This window comes from Cavia porcellus, unplaced genomic scaffold (genome assembly GCF_034190915.1).
Source record: "Cavia porcellus strain 051 isolate PalLab524CR breed Dunkin Hartley unplaced genomic scaffold, mCavPor4.1 scaffold_8, whole genome shotgun sequence".
Lineage (NCBI taxonomy): Eukaryota > Metazoa > Chordata > Mammalia > Rodentia > Caviidae > Cavia > Cavia porcellus.
The window spans coordinates 81,568,285-81,584,941 of record NW_026947491.1 but is presented as its reverse complement, the minus strand read 5'-3'; the positions used below and the strand labels follow the sequence as shown (position 1 = coordinate 81,584,941).

At 34.7% G+C, this 16,657-nt stretch overlaps 2 long non-coding RNA genes across 3 annotated transcripts in view; one reads left to right on the top strand and one right to left on the bottom strand.

The window, feature by feature from the left end:
* Nucleotides 1-14,336, top strand: part of LOC134477376 (uncharacterized) — a 34,255-nt gene extending 19,919 nt beyond the window's left edge. For both annotated transcript variants that reach the window (XR_010049409.1, XR_010049408.1), the window contains 2 exons: nt 12,601-12,730; nt 13,801-14,336. This is a non-coding gene — a long non-coding RNA (uncharacterized LOC134477376). The remainder of the gene's footprint in view (nt 1-12,600; nt 12,731-13,800) is intronic.
* LOC134477377 (uncharacterized) overlaps nt 1-16,657 on the bottom strand; it is a 36,462-nt gene that overhangs the window by 19,367 nt on the left and 438 nt on the right. The window contains exon 2 of the long non-coding RNA XR_010049410.1: nt 4,281-4,323. This is a non-coding gene — a long non-coding RNA (uncharacterized LOC134477377). The remainder of the gene's footprint in view (nt 1-4,280; nt 4,324-16,657) is intronic.

The following is a 16,657-nucleotide window of genomic DNA, read 5'->3' as shown; positions in this document are numbered from 1 at the left end:
CTATTATTACTTTTAATATATTGTAGAAGCCAAACCAAGCCTCTACACTTCATGTTTAGAGAATTTTCTTCCAAATAAAATTTATTTATGTGATTTGTACACTGGCTAATTTTACTTGCTTTGGTAACAGCTCAAACATCAGTTAATTTATGAAGAATAACTGAATCTATGTTACTGTAGGAATTCTTACAAAACATCTCAGCAATAGTCATACCTAACTTCTTGTTTGTTACTTATCTCTTTAATATGCCTACACTTGTAGAGAAAATGTGACACACATAAGTGCTTGACATGTATTATATGATATTGACATCAGCAGACCACCAACCAATAATTCTCCCAATATTTATAGTTAATCAAATTATTTTGGGTGAAAATTACATTGATTAAACAGAAAAAATACACTGCATAAACTATTGTCATTTCTTAACTTGACCACATGCCTCTGTGCTCAGTTTATATTTGACCATGCTTGATCATGCATCCACAAAGTTCTGTTCTTTCTGATCCTATATTTGGCAGAGTGCAATTTAAAGTTATCATTCCTTTTGGGATAGCAGAGTTTTATGAGAACAAAAGGTCAGTGGGTACTAAATTACAGTTACTTGGGAAGCTCCATTGTGCTATATTTCATAGTAGGGTGACTATAGATAACAATAGTGCACTGTACATTGCAAAGCCCATAAGAGATGATTAAGAAAGTTTTCATCACAAAGAGATGACGGCCATGTGAAATGAGTCCCAGCATGCTGGCACTGGCTTGGAGAGACCATTGCTCCCGGTGGTTAAGTGCCCACCTAGCTTCCTGAAACACTGGACTAGGCTCTGGAGGTTTTGCAGGCCTGATTGGACCACACCCAGTGAACTTCTTTCAATCAGGGAGTTGAAGGCATGTGAAGTGAGTCCCACAGTGTGGGCACTATCTCAGGGAGAGCTTTGGACAATCACCCCCAGAGCTTAGGAGCCCGCCCAGCTTCTTGGAACACCAGAGGTGGCACAGGAGGTCCTGCAGGCCTGACTAAGCCACACTTAGCAATCTCCATTCAGTCCCAGGAGCTGAGAGCATAGGAGGTGATTTTCAACACGCCCAGGGAAAGCTTTGGAACATCACTTGAAACATGGAAATATGGGAAAATGACAAGATAAAAGACCAAAATGCAATCTCAAACCTCCAGCCCACCCCTAGAAAGCTTAGGAGCCATGTATATAGAAGTAAATATAAGCCATACACCTCAAATGCCTGAAATGATAACAAGTGAAATAAAGAAGCAACTCCAAGAAGCTATAAAGAATTTCAAATCAGAAATAATCTCCCAGGTAAAAGAAGAAATGATAAAAGTAATGAAAGAAATGCTGAACACATCTAAAGAAGACACAGTTTAAAAAACAGAGGAAAAATGCAAAGAGATAGAATCCTTGAATGAACAATATAAAAAAAATAAACAAAATGCCTGAAGCAGATTGAAAGAGATATACAGCAAATTAAAAATTCCATTGAAAGTTGCAAAAACCACCTCAAGAAAAGTGAAGATAAAATTTCAGACCTCGAAGACAAGATGAGGATGGAAATTGACATACAGATTAGTGAAGCATATAGAACTGCAAATAGCCATAATCAAAATAAAACTATACCCAGACATACAGTAATCAACATCCCAGAAATCCAACATAAGAACAGAATTTTAAAAGCTGTTAGAGAGTAAAGGAAGATTACTTATAAAGGGAAACCTGTCAGTATCACAGCAGACTTCTCAACACAAACAGTGAAGTCAAGAAGAGCATGGAGTGAAATATTTCAGATCCTGGGGGCTGGGGATTTAGCTCAGCGGCATAAGCACCTGCCTTGCAAGCAGGCGGTCATGAGTTCCATCCCTGGTACCGATAAAAAAAAAAAAAAAAATTCAGATCCTAAAGGAAAATGACTCCCAGCCCAGACTGATGTACCCTGAAAAACTGTCCTTCAAATGGATGCAGAAATAAGATACTTCCGTGACAAAGAACAGCTGAAGAACTTCATGACCATGCAACCAACCCTGCAAAGAATACTGAAAGACATTCAAGATACACATAGGGAAAAACCACTAAGCAAGGCAGACAATTAAACAGAATGGAAAGTAAAGATACAACAGCAGAAAGATAACATGTGAACAATTCACCAATATATAACAGTTATCTCACCATCTTGTTTTGACTGATTTTCCTCTATTCTGTTTTGCTTGCTAGTACCAAGTTCGAAAGTATAGGCAACAACTATGAAGACAATACAATTCATTATGATGCCCATTCTGGTTGACTATTATCTTCTTTGGAAGTCCTCTAATGTCTCCAATGTTTGGGTTTTATTGGTTTTGTTCTTTACTGTCTTGTTCAATTTTATTATAACTGATGATATAGGCAATTCTTTTTAAGACAGCAAGAGGCATTATGGTAACATTGTTGAACATGTATTTTGTTTTTACATTATGTATTATGGCCATCCTTTTATTTTGACTGACTCTGTTCTGTTATGTCACATTTGGTTTTACTCTCTTCAAAAAAAAAGTAATAAGAACTGTGGGAGTAATAAAACCCAAAATGTGTAATTGTCATTGTACAAAAGAGAGAAAAAGAAAGTGCTCTAAAAGATGTAACTGCATGTATATTTAAGTGTATAAGATAGATAACCATATTACTGAGTTTTGTTGGATCATTGAACAGAACTGTTTGCTGTCTCACTGTTTGAATGTCCACTCTTTATGCTTCAATTTTGTAACTTGAACAACTATTTCTAAGATGACTATAATCTGTTAACTAGTGATTTCCTATTGTTTATTTTTTTGAAATTCTGTATAACTTGTACCCTTTTTCTGTTTTTTTCTCCTTAAATAAATTTTTAAAAAATTGATTAAAAAAAATATATATATATAACAGTTATAACCATTAATTTAAATGGCCTCAATTCACAAATTAAAAGAAACAGATGGGCAGAATAGATCAAGAAACAATGTCCAACCATATGCTCTCTACAAGAGACTTATCTAACACAAAAGGAAACTAATAGACTGAAAGTCAAAGGACAGAAAACAATACTTCATGCAACAGGAACTGAAAAAAAAAAAAGCAGGGATAGGTATTTTGTAAGCCAACAATGTGAACTTCAAACCAAGAATGATCAGAAAAGATAAAGAAGGTTATTGCATACTGGTTAGGGGAAAACTTCAAGAGGAACAGATAACAATCTTAAATATATATGTACCAAATTCCAGACCACCCAGTTATACAAAGCAAGTATTAATAGAAATGAAAAATCAAATTAACAATAGCACAATTATAACAGGAGACCTTAACACACCATTGACACTAAGGGACAGATCAACCAGACAGAAAATCAGCAAAGAAATAACAGAACTGAATTGCACCTGTGAACAAATGGATTTGATAAACACATACAAAGTGCTCCATCCAACAGTATCAGAATACACATTCTTCTTAGCAGTACATGGGACATTCTCTAAAATAGACCATATACTAGCCCACAGAACATATTTAAATAAATGCAAAAGAGTTGAAATTATCCCATGCATGTTATTGGATCATAGCGCCATGGAAATAGAAATTAATGATAAAAGAAACTGCAAAAATCCCACAAACACATGGCAATTGAATAACATACTCTTGAGCAATCAGTGGGTCACAGGGGAAATTAAAGAAGAAATTAAACAATACTTACAAGCAAACGAAAATACAGATACAACTTAATGGAATCTGTGATGCAATGAAAGCAGTTCTCAGAGGAAAATTTTTTGCACTGAGTTCTCACATCAGGAAAGCAGAACGACTACAAATAAATAATCTGATGCTACACCTCAAACATCTAGAAAAAGAAGAGCAAGTCAAGCCCAAAGCCAAAAGAAGGAAGGAAATTATAAAAATCAGAGCAGAAATTAATGCAATAGAGACTAAGAAAACAATCCAAAGAATCAATGAATCAAAGAGTTGGTTCTTTGAAAGAGTAAAGAAAATTGATAAGCTCCTAGCCAACCTTATTTTAAAAAGGGAAGAAAAAGTTCAAATTCATGCAATAAGGAATGAAAAAGGCAAAATCAATACAGACTCTGTAGAAATACAGAAGATTATCAACACCTATTTCAAAAACCTCTACTCTCATAGGTTTGATAACACAGAAGAAATTGACAGATTCTTAGAAACATATGAAGTACCAAAGCTAGGTCAAGAAGATATAAAACTGCTGAATAACCCACTTTCTATTAATGAAATTGAAAATGTAATTAAGTTCTTACCCACAAAGAAGAGCTCAGGTCCCGACAGATTCACTGTGGAATTCTACAAGAAATAAAAGAAGACAATGTCAACACTCCTCAAACTCTTTAATGAAATCAAAAGGGAAGCAATCCTTCCTAAGTCATTCCTGGAAGCAAATATTACTCTAGTACCAAAATCTGAGAAAGACCGAACTAAAAAAGAGAACTGCAGGCCAATCTCCCTAATGAACACAAATGCAAAAATCTGCAATAAAATATTGGCATATAGGATGCAGCAAATCAAAAGAAGATTATACACCATAACCAAGTGGGATTCATCCCAGGCATGCAGGGATGGCTCAACATATGTAAATCAATAAATGCAATCCACCATATCAATAAAGCCAAAAGTAGGAATCACATGATCATTTCTATAGATGCAGAAAAAGCTTTTGATAAAGTCCAACATTCATTTATGATAAGAACCTTACATAAAATTGGAATAGATGGTCTTCACCTCAATACGATAAAGGCCATCTATGACAAACCAACAGCCAGTATCATACTAAATAGACAAAAATTGAAGGCCTTTACCTTAAAATCAGGCACAAGACAAGGGTGTCCCTTATCATTGCTCCTATTCAATATATTACTGGAAATACTAGCCAGAGCAATTAGACAAAAGAGAGAGAAATAAAAGGGGTAAAGATAGGAAAAGAGGAAGCTAAATTATCATTGTTTCCAGGTGACATGATACTCTACATAGAAGGCCCCCAAAACTCCGTTGAAAGTCTCCTAGATATAATAAATAAATTTGGCAATGTACTGGATACAAAATCAATACTCAAAGATCAATAGCATTTCTATACAATAACCTCAAATTCACAGAGAGAAAAATAAGAGAAGCCACACCCTTCATACTAGCATCCAAAAAAATGAAATACTTAGGAATTAATCTCACAAAAGATGTGAAAGTCTATTTAGGGAAAATGATAATATATTGAAAAAAGAAATTGAAGTGGAACTCAGAAAATGGAAAGACATCCCTTGCTCATGGATAGGAAGAATAAATATTGTGAAAATAGCCATTCTCCCAAAACTTTTATACAGATTCAATGCAATCCCAATAAAAATACCATCAACATACCTCATAAATCTAGAGAAATCACTCCTAAAATTAATCTGGAACCAGAAGAAGCCTAGAGTAGCAAAGACAGGTCTAAGCAGCAAAGGCAAGGCAGGAGGCATCACAATCCCTGACTTGAAGTTATACTACAAAGCAACTGTAGTAAAATCAACATGGTACTGGAATAAAAACAGAGCCAAAGATCAATGGAATAGATTAGAAGATACAATCATAACTACAAACACACTCAACCACCTGATCTTTGATAAAGGGGCCAAACATGTTGATTGGAAGAACAACACTCACTTTAATAAATGGTGTTGGAAAAACTGGCTCTCCATATGCCAAAAACTAAAACTAGACCCATGCCTATCACCATGTACTAAATTAACATCTAAATGGATCAAAGATCTGAATATTATAAAGGAAAAAGACAAAAAAAAAAAAAAACTCCCAGAAATACTAAATCTCTTGAAGACAAAGTGGGTAAAAACCTTGAAGACATAGGGATAGGCAGAGAATTCATGAACAGGAACCAAACCACACAGGAAAAACTCCCCAGAATCAATAACTGGGGTCATGTCTTATTAAAAAGTTTCTGCATGTCAAAAGAAATCTCCAGTATAGTAAAAAGAAAACACACAAACTGGGAAAAAATCTTAGTGAACTGTTCCTCACACAAAGGACTTCTTTCTAAAACATATAAAGAATTAAAAAAAAAAACCAGACCCCTAAAATTCAAAGATCCAATCCAAAAATGGGCATCTGAGATGAATACACAGTTCTCACATGAAGAAATACAAATGGCAAATAAATACATGAAAAAATCTTCATCATCATTATTCATTAGAGAAATGCAAATTAAAACCACACAGAGATTCCATCTCACTCCTGAAAGAATGACCAGGATCAAGAAAACCACCACCAACAAAAGCTGGAGAGGCTGTGGGAAAAAAGCACCTCTCCTGCACTGTTGGTGGGAGTGTAGACTGGTGCAACCACTGTGGAGGTCAGTCTGGAGATTTCTCAAAAATCTGGAATTGGAAGTTCATTTGTTCTAGCTATTCCACTTCTAGGCACATTCCCAGAAGAACTACAAACATCATACGATAGTGATATATGTGCGCCAATGTTTATAACGACACAATTCATAATAGCCGGATCTTGGAAACTACCTAAGTGTCTATGAACTGAGGAATGGATAAAAAAATGTATGATACTTTTATACAATGAAGTACTACTCAACTATAAAGAATGATCACATTGAGATATTTATAAATAAATGGATACAACTTGAGACCATACACATAAGTGATCGAAATGAAACTCACATGTATAAATACCGTATAGTCTCCCTAATGTGAGAAATTGTAAGAGTATACAAAATTTTATGGTCATCATGATTCCCCATTACATTGCTTTGAAGCAATGTAATGTTTTTACTGATTGTAATGTAATGTTTTTACTGATTAGATGGAATGGTTTTATTGTTTTGTTTGATCTTATTATGTTTGATGATATGAACAGCTATTTTGAAGAAAACAAGACATTATGGAAGCCATTTCTGATTTAATATTATCTTGCTTTGAGGTCCTACCATGCTGTTGTTCTTCCATTTCCATTGGTTCTATCATGTTGTGTCTTACTGGATATAAATATGTGATAATATAAGTAATTTTTTATGTAAAATGAGACATTATAGTAGCCAGTGTTCATTTTCTGTTATCTGGTTCTGAATGCCCTGTAATACTTTCATTCTCTTGAATGGTTTTATATTATTTTGCTATGTTTGATATTATTGTATGTGAATGTATGCTCAACTACTTTAAAGAAAGAGACATTATGGTAGCTACTATTAATATCCGGTTGTCTTATTATGAAGTGCTATGCTGCTTATATTGTTTTGTTCTGATCTGCTTTGTTCTGTCCTCTTTTGTTTTATTCTCTTTAAAATGAGGAAAAAAAACAGAGATAAATATCTGATGAGACAGACATATCTGAACTAATCATTAAATAATGAATTATATATGTATCACAACATCAAACAGTATTTGTCATAGGTATAATTTTTATGTTTTTATGTACCAGTCCAAGATAAATTTAAGAGCTGGGGATGCAGCTCAATGGTAGAGCATTTGTATGAAGTCCTGGATTTGATTCCAGGATGTTAAAACATAGGAAAATGCATACATTTAATTTTTTAAAAATTACCATGTAAGAGTCATTTAAAATGATAAAATAGTTCATAGTAGCTTATTATATGAAATAAAAATGATAAAATCTCCTTTAAATGATAAAATAGTGTATAATAGCTTATTATATGAAATCAACTTATTTCCATGATTTTAAAAAGTGTCTTTAACTGATAACATGGTGATATCTTTATGTTTATGGTACATTTTGTTAATCTCATACTTGTGACTGAGGGAGTGAAGTACTTTTCTGACTTATTTAAATAAAAAGGTTTCTATACTGCCTTGTATCAAAATTAGGATCTCTGTAGTCAGTATTTTCTGAGGTTCTGTTCAACAAAAATCTTTGGAAATTAAAGGGAGACTGGAGAGCTATAATTTTGTTTGAATTTTCCCAGATTAAAAGAAGGACAGCATTCTAAGCAAACTATCTCCTGGCCAAAGTTTAGTAGCAGTCTATGCAAAAAATGTCTTTTTCAAGTCTACAAAATGACAGAAAAGGCTTTTTATAAGAAATAAACTATTTTCATTAAAAATAATTTTTACTCATCTTACCCTGGTTTCAGTATTTTCAAGCATCTTGATCTGCAAACCTATTTCTTTAAATTCTTTTTTAAAACAGTCTAACTGACCTAGAATGATAATTAAATAGTTTTCCATCATAGCTGTAGATCTATTAAATGTCAAAGGCAGGCAAAGAATGGATAGATAAAATGACATTGGCAAATTCTTTTATTTAAAACACACCCAGCAAAGAAAGACATTGTCTTTTATCTTTGAATATTTATATCCTCAACATAAAATGAAGTCATGAGGATGTGCCCATCTGTTTATTTTTTAAATCCATAGTGTCAACAATTTAGAAGTTTCCAGTAAAAGCTAGAAGTGAAGGCATTCTTGTGGGATGTAGTCAAATGAAGAAACTCAGCCCAAATCTTGGAAACAAACAAAATTTTTGGCTTTTCTTCCAGGAGAGTTTGAATCACTGAAATGCATTTAATTTATATAACTCACAAACACGTTGTCAACTGATACACATACATATAGTTAAGTTGTAAGGAAAACACCAAATAGATGCTGTGTGGTCTGATGGCTGTGAAACATTTGGTAACATAAAGCCCAACTGAGAAGCTGCTGGGGCTCACTCTGGAGAGGTTACCAGCGTGGAAAGGGAATGCTGAGATTGTGAAACACCATCCTCATCTGAATATTATTTACTGGATTAGGTTATGAAAATACTAGGAAACATCAAAGTATGTTTGATCTCTCTTTGCCTCCTTAATCCCACTTGGTCCCTAGAAACTTAATTTCTGTAACTGTCTCATCATGGCTCCTATACCAGCTTCTTTCTAGGATCACCCAAAGAGCCTAGCAGACTGGGATTGGAAGATAAACAGAAACTTCATCTCCTCGCCTCTCCTTCAGTTCACGAGCATCTCATCCCTGGTGCTTTTTCCTACTAGAAAGCCACTTCTTTTCGATTCTAATTCTCAGTGAATGTTGTTAACAACGTTTCTTTCCCAGGTCACTTTAGTTATGGGTAGAAATGACTTTTCACAGCAGCTGGTCTCTGGATACTACACCATCCACGCCTTCCTACTTTTGCAATTCCTGTATTTTGGCAGTTACTTTAACGATTTTTCATTAGAACCATCTGGACTGAATTCTGTGTCCCATCAAGACTTCAAACAATAAAAAATAATTGCATTATTTAGAGATATCCATAAGCAGAAGAATGAAACTGGATTGTTATCTCATACTATATACAAAAATGAACTCAAACTGGATTAAAGACTTAAAAGTAAGACCTGAAACCTCAAAGCTACTTTGAAAAAAACATAGTGAGAAAAGGCCACAGCACTGGTCACAAGAGTACAGACAAAAGCCAAAAGACAAGTGAGATTATGTCAAGCTAAGCCTCTGCTCAGTGAGAGAATCAACAGAGTACAGAGACAATTCAAAAAATAGCCTTCGTATCTCAGTATTCTAAATCCACACATTCAAGCAATTACAATTAGGAAATGTTTTTTTTAAATGTCATGTATACTGAACATGTATAAATATGTTTGCTATCACTCCTTAAACAATGGAGTATGAATTAGATTACAGTATTAAAAATCTAGAAAAGACTTGAGGCATAGGGACCATACGCATAATTATACACTATGCCATTTCACGCAAGGAACTTCATCACCTACAGATTTTAATACTAAAAATAATATCTTGCCAACATGGAAGACCCACTATATTTACAGACCATACACTTTGTAAGAAGATAATATTCAAAATATACTAGAAACTCAAAAGTTCAGTATAAAAATTTTCTAAAAGCACTATTAAAACAAAAGCAAAATATCTTGCTGTGTACTAAATCCTCCTGCAATTTTATGTGGTGAAAATTAATCGTTGATGGGATAGTATTATGAGGTTGTGCCTTTACGGGTGATTGAGTTACGAAGCCTCCTTCCAAACAAAAGACACTAAAATCTTTGCAAAGGAGGCTTCCTAGAGCCCTTGGTTCTTTATGCTTTTTCCATGCACCATGGGAGAACACCGCACTATCTCGGAAATCAAGATCAGCCTTCATCCAACACTAAACCTTCCAGCACCAGGATCTCGGGTGTCCCAGCATCCGGAAGCGTGATAAATACGTTTCTACTACTTAGCATCAATTGCTCAGTCTGTAGCATTTTATTATGGTAGCATAAATGCACAAAGTAAACACTTCAAAGTCATCTCTCAAAGAAAGAAAAAACCCAAAAATCCCAACAGATAAATGAAAAATAATATTCAATCTCTAATCAATAGAGAAGTATAAATAAAACCACAATGATATATCATTTAACATCTATTATATTGGTTGTCATCAAGGTGATGAATGGTACTAAAGTTGTATATGACATGATGAAAAGAGACCTTGAGTATACCAGTGGTAGGGATGCAAACAGTAGGGACAACAGTAATGGAAAACAGTAGGGAGCGTTTTCAACAAACTCAAATAGACTTATGTGATCCAACAAGGCTGATTCTGGGTAATATACATATAAAAAGTTGAAGCATATATCAAGGAGAGGTATGTGTTCCTGTGTTTCATTTCAGCCCTACATTAGATGATAGCTACTGCATAGTTGTATACAAGAGAATTCTTTCCTTTGAGCCAATTTGGATAGCCTGGAAGATATTACACTATTTGAAACAAGCTAGGCATAAAAGACATATTTTACTATCTCCCTTATGTATATTATATAAAAATAGTGAATATTACATCATCATGGAAATAAAAAGCCAAGCCACAAATGGGTATCACCTCACTCCAATAGAGTGGCTATTATCATAAAGACAATAGGTAAGTGACAGAAAGGATGTAGAGAAAAGGGGACTTTGCATGTTGTTGGTAGAACTATATTTTAATACATACACCATGGGAGAGATACGGTGACTCTGTACAAAAATTAGAAACAAAGTTATCAACAATCCCTGTACGGCTGTACATCCAAAAGAGGAATCAAATAAGCCTGCTGAGGACACAGCTGCATTTGGATCTTTGGTGAAGTACTCTGCATGTAGCCACAAAATGGAGAAAACCTCAGTGTCCATCATCTCATGCATGCACACAGAAAATGTGGTGCACAGGGAACAAAGTACCCTGTATCTTTGTTCAAAATGAGTAAATCCTATTATTCATGAAAAAATAGATGAACTGAAAGAAGATGAGGTTCAGTGAAATAAGCAATGCATAGGAGACAAGCACCACATGGCCACACTCAGACATCGTGCGCGTTAATCTTAACTATCAACCTGACTGGACTGAGAGATGACTGCACCACGACAGTGGATTCCTTCGCTCACTAACCCTGCTGCGAGAGGTGGGATTCAGTTGGAAATGGCAGGTGACTGGGGGTGCGCCTTTGGAGGGTTTGTCTCGCGCAGCTGCTTTTCTTCTATGATTTGTCTCCTGGACACCATGAGCTGCGCCCACGACACCTTTCTGTCACGATGTCCCTGCCTTGAGGCCAAGCAAACATAAGATGAAACCCCTGCGACTGTGCGACCAATTAAACTTCTCCTCCTTTAATTTATAAATGCCAGATATTTTTCTCCAGGGAGAGGAAAACTGCCAAATATATATGTAAAATCTGAATAAAAGGTTTGGAGAAAAATAAAGAGGGTAATTTTTTAGAAGTGTTTTGGTTGCATTGTTTAAGTGATGTTGGTCAGCAGTAGTTATGAGAAGGAGTCATGTTGTTAAAACTAATAGGGGTCGCTGATGTCATACAAGCAGAGAGTCAAATGCTCATTAGTTTTATATACAAAAGCTAGAAGCAAGGATCCTAAATGTTTCTACTAAATGGAAAGGATAATAATCAAGGAGACATATATATGTGTGTTGAATCAACACATTGTGCTCATAACGATGCTAATTTTTGAAATGGCTAAAAATAAAAATAAGAAGTACTTGGCAAAAAGGAATTTATAATTACTTGTGCACATTTTAAGATGTATAATGTGGGCAAAATAAATAAGAAGTTCGAATCCATAAAATTTATTTATTTGTTTGTTAATTTTTTTTTTTTTTACTGGGAATAATTTTTTACTGGGAATCAAACTCACGACCTTGTGCTGCCAAGGCAGGCACTCACACGTTAAGCTAAACACCCAGGCGTCACAAAATTTTTTGATCAATTGTAATGTGTTTGCTGCATGTCTGTGACATAGGTGCTAACATTGCCTTCATTTTAAAGTGTAGAAACAGATACTGAGAAGGCTAAACCACTACCTAAGGTCACATAGATATAAAATAACAAACGAAAAATTTATATTCATCCAGACTGGGTCCTGAGGCTATATCTATGATCACTAAAAGAAATAACAGTGAGTTCCTACTATGTGTCAGGAGTTGCACTGTGTGTCTCACATGGGAAAGCTCCTTTATTGCCCTTTGACAGCACTTGACACTGATTCCCATTTGTACTTTAGAAACACTTTCCCTTCTGGGTTTCCATGATATCGCATGTACCTCTGGTCTTCTGCTTTATTTCAGATCATTTTCCGCTGCTGACTCACGTCTGTTCAACCTCGAAAAGTTTGACCTTTTGATTTCCTTCTTGCTTTCTGGTTAAGCTCACTCAATCAAGAGGCTTTAAAATACCAAGTAGAAGCCAGTGATTCAGGTATTTTTATTATTACTATTTCTGATTTGTCCCTTTTCCTAATCAGCAGCCCTGTATGCTCAGAAGTCTCCTTGACAGCTCATAGTGGGTATCTGGTAAGTATCTCACATTTAACAAGTCCAGAGAGAATGCTTCATTTTTTCCTCAATCTGATTTTCTCACTGTCATTTCTATTTCACAAAATGGAAGATTTATTTTAATGATTTCAGCTAAATAAAAAATATTCACAGTATTCAAGATTTCACTCTTCCAATATCAAATCTCTAATAACTTTGTCAACTACATCTCGTACATATTGCCAACTATTCGAGTCTCTCCCTAGTCATCACCATCATCTTTTGCCGCAGTCACTGTGACGGAGTGCCCTTCCAGTCTTCTTCAAGATTTTTATACTCTTGGCAGCCAAAAAGATTATTTTAAACATGTCATACCACTTTACTATTTTATCACTTTCCACATAAAATGCATTTTGAACTCCTCCTTGCATGGGATCAAAACCTTTCCTAAACTGATCTCTGTTAAATAAGTAATTCCGTAGTAGGAACATTTGTATAGCAGCTATATTTTATCAATATGGAAATGGAGAAAAGGGGGTGATGTTATATTCTCCTTTAAATCAGGGGGGCTAGTAAAACAATTTTTCAGGGGCCTTCACTAATGTAATACGTAATAAACAGGCAAAAAATATCAGAACTACTTACAAACAGTTGGGCAATATTATGGTGAACATGAAGGTGTTGTCATCAGACTTTGATATTTGAGAGACATTGATCAAAGAGTGACCTCCTTCAAAATGAATGTTGCTCAGTGAGAAAGGTTGACCAGAGATCAGATCTGCATGTTCAAAATCTACAGGCTTAACCACATGGCTAAATATTTTTTCAAGTGATAGTACATAGCATTTCTTATTGCATTGAGTTACACATGAGTGAGTTTCTTGTTTTTTAAAGACTGTAAACTTCATTGCCATGGCTAAATATTTTACAGACTGTATTTGGAGATAGAAGGTATAGATAACCATTTTGTTCAAAGCCTGGTAAGTGACCTGTGTCTCTTTGGCTTGTTTCTAGCTACTAAGGATATTTCAGCTATGAAACACGAGGAAGAATGACACTGTTATCTAGAGGAATCTCACTGAAGTAAGAAGCTTTTTATCAACATCTTAAATTTGAGCCTGTTATGGCTTCTGAGTAGGTAATTTGTAATTAAAAATTTTATTAACAAAGAGATGTAATTTATGCATATTATGATCCATATACCTGTTACAAGGGAAAATGGCTTCATATCCAACAGTTGTGATTCACATTGGGAAGAAACAACACAAAAATATTATGCTAACACATAACAGTGATAGCCTGTAAATAAGGGTCCATCTTGTTCATGCTGAAAAAAAAAAAGCGATTTCCGGTTTGAACAACAGGGTTCAAATTTGCCAGAATTTAGTATACAATTTGCTGTTTGACAATGGTGAGTGCATTAGCATAAAGCTCCCACTTAGTCTGGCAGAACTATTTCTTTTTCACGCTCAGATAAATCACAAAGGAAACAAATGATCATGTTTATTCCAAAACCATGAACTGTTTTCTTTTCTTTCCCATCCAGTAAACCTCCTACTAATAGAAACTACTAGTAACAAGCTTGGAAATTTGACTCTTAAAGCAATTCAACTTGAAAATTAGGTTCAGTGTTAACTCTGCTTTTTATTCCACTTCTCCAACGAGAGTCCTTTACTTAATTTTATGGGAATTATCTTTTCTGTAACTGATAAATTCATAAAAATTCCCAGGAATTCTTAAATCTCTTGTTTAACAATGATATCATCATATGATAACTGGTATGTTGACTATTGTGAGATATGTCAGGTATGGCTGTATTTTGTGAAAATCATTTTTTACAATCACAGCCAAAGTTTGGCTATTTTGTCTTATGTACTAAGTATGCAAGACATTTTACCTTTATCTTGCTTCTCTCCATTTACTCAAAATTTCTTTAGTGGTATATACTATATCCAATAATGACTCAAATTTTTATTAATCATGGATAATTTCTCCTTTCTTTCTCTCATAAACACTGAAATAAATTTGAGAACACAGAGTAATGACAGATTTGGATGTAGACCAGCCCTGATTAGAGATCTGAAAATTATTGGGCTTCCTATCACATAGATTCTTTTTCCAGAAAGTACACACAGCTGAAAACACCTTTAAAGCAAAGCTACCCTCTGTGTGACTCTCTGAACATGACTTATTTCTTTATAACTTTATAACTTTATAAAATGTTACTTGATCTTACCAACATATTCATAAGAAATGGGGTGAAACTACTAAGAAGCTTTACTTTGATAACTCAAATGTCTTTCTTAGATTGCTTATTTGTCTTCTCTTAGGATGTGTAGAGTAAGAGGAAATAAAAAAGCTTTGGTATGTAGTTGTCAGTGATTGAAAAGGAAAAGATTTTTTAAAAAATGGCAAGGGCGTAACCTGGAAAAACCAGCAGGGGTGAAGCAAACTAAGCAGAGCTGAGCGTTTGTAAAGGACTCTCTCTTTCCGTTACCAAGTCAACTGGTCAGCTGGTCAGCCGGTCCTTTTCTAAACCAGCCCTTATTTTGCATTGTTCTTGGAGTTTATCTTTGGGTGGGCATAGCCTAGTTTTGCCAGGAATCTCCTAAGTCAACTTAATAAAATTTCCCCCAACCTTGTTGTGCGATCAATATATTACTGACAAGTAAAAAATGATTGCTGTAGGCAATTATTTTTTTGTGTCAGACCTCAAAAGCACAGGTAGCATAACTAAAACTCATAAAGAAGCAATCAAGAGAGAAAGGAGAGAACTTGTAGAGTGGAAGAAAACGGCTGGAAATTATCTGATGAGGGAGTCATATTCAGAACTCAGACGGTGACCGCAAAAGTTTTATAGACGAAGTGCACAAACTGCCACCCAAAATCTGCTTACTTATCCCAGAGTGACAACACTGCAATTATACATGAATAGTGAGGTTTTAGCTTTTAAGAATTCATATGCTTGGTTCATATGGTGACAGAGAGGGCTCTGTGTGCTCACTATGGCACACATGGCATAAGCTTGCCACCTCTGCCATAGAAACTTAAAAGGCTCAGTGGGACAAATTCTATATTAATAAAAGTAAACCAATGATTTAAATTGGGTTTTGTTTAATTTGCAAAGTGATATACATGAATAGCCAGTAAGTACATGAAAAAATGCTCAACACCACTGATTATCAGGCATATGCAAATCAAAATGATAGTTGCATACCAGTTATATCTAATTAGAATGGTTATTTTCAAAAACACAAAAATAAATGCTGGAGAAGATTTGGAGACAGAGAAATTCTTATATATTGGTAATAGGAATTTAAATTTGTACAGATATTATAAAAAACAGGGTGGAGGTTTTTCAAAAAATTAAAAATGCAGCCCCACATGATTCAGCTATCCCACTACTAAGTATATACCAAGAGAATTGAAATTGGTATGTTGAAAAACACCCAGATTTGCGTGTTTATTATAAGACTATTCACAGTAACCAAGATATGCAATGAACCACAATTTCCATACATGGATGAATGAACAATGTCATAAGGAAATACGACAACATGAGTAGTATTAACTGATGGCCATATTAAGTGAAATAACCAATTGCAGAAGAACAAATGTTGCCTATGTAGAAGTCATAAAAGTTGATTAATAAAATCAGAGAGTAGTAGAATAGTGTTTATTAGATGACAGGAGGGAGAGGGGGATCAGAGAGGTTGGAAAACAGGTACCAATACACAGTTAAAAAGGGTTAGCGTTAAGGTTAGTATTATAAAGCTCAGTTGGGTAACAGTAGTTTTTGATAGTTTATTACATATTTTACAAACAAGTAGAAGAGTTAAATGATCCCAACACAAGGAAATGATAAACCTCT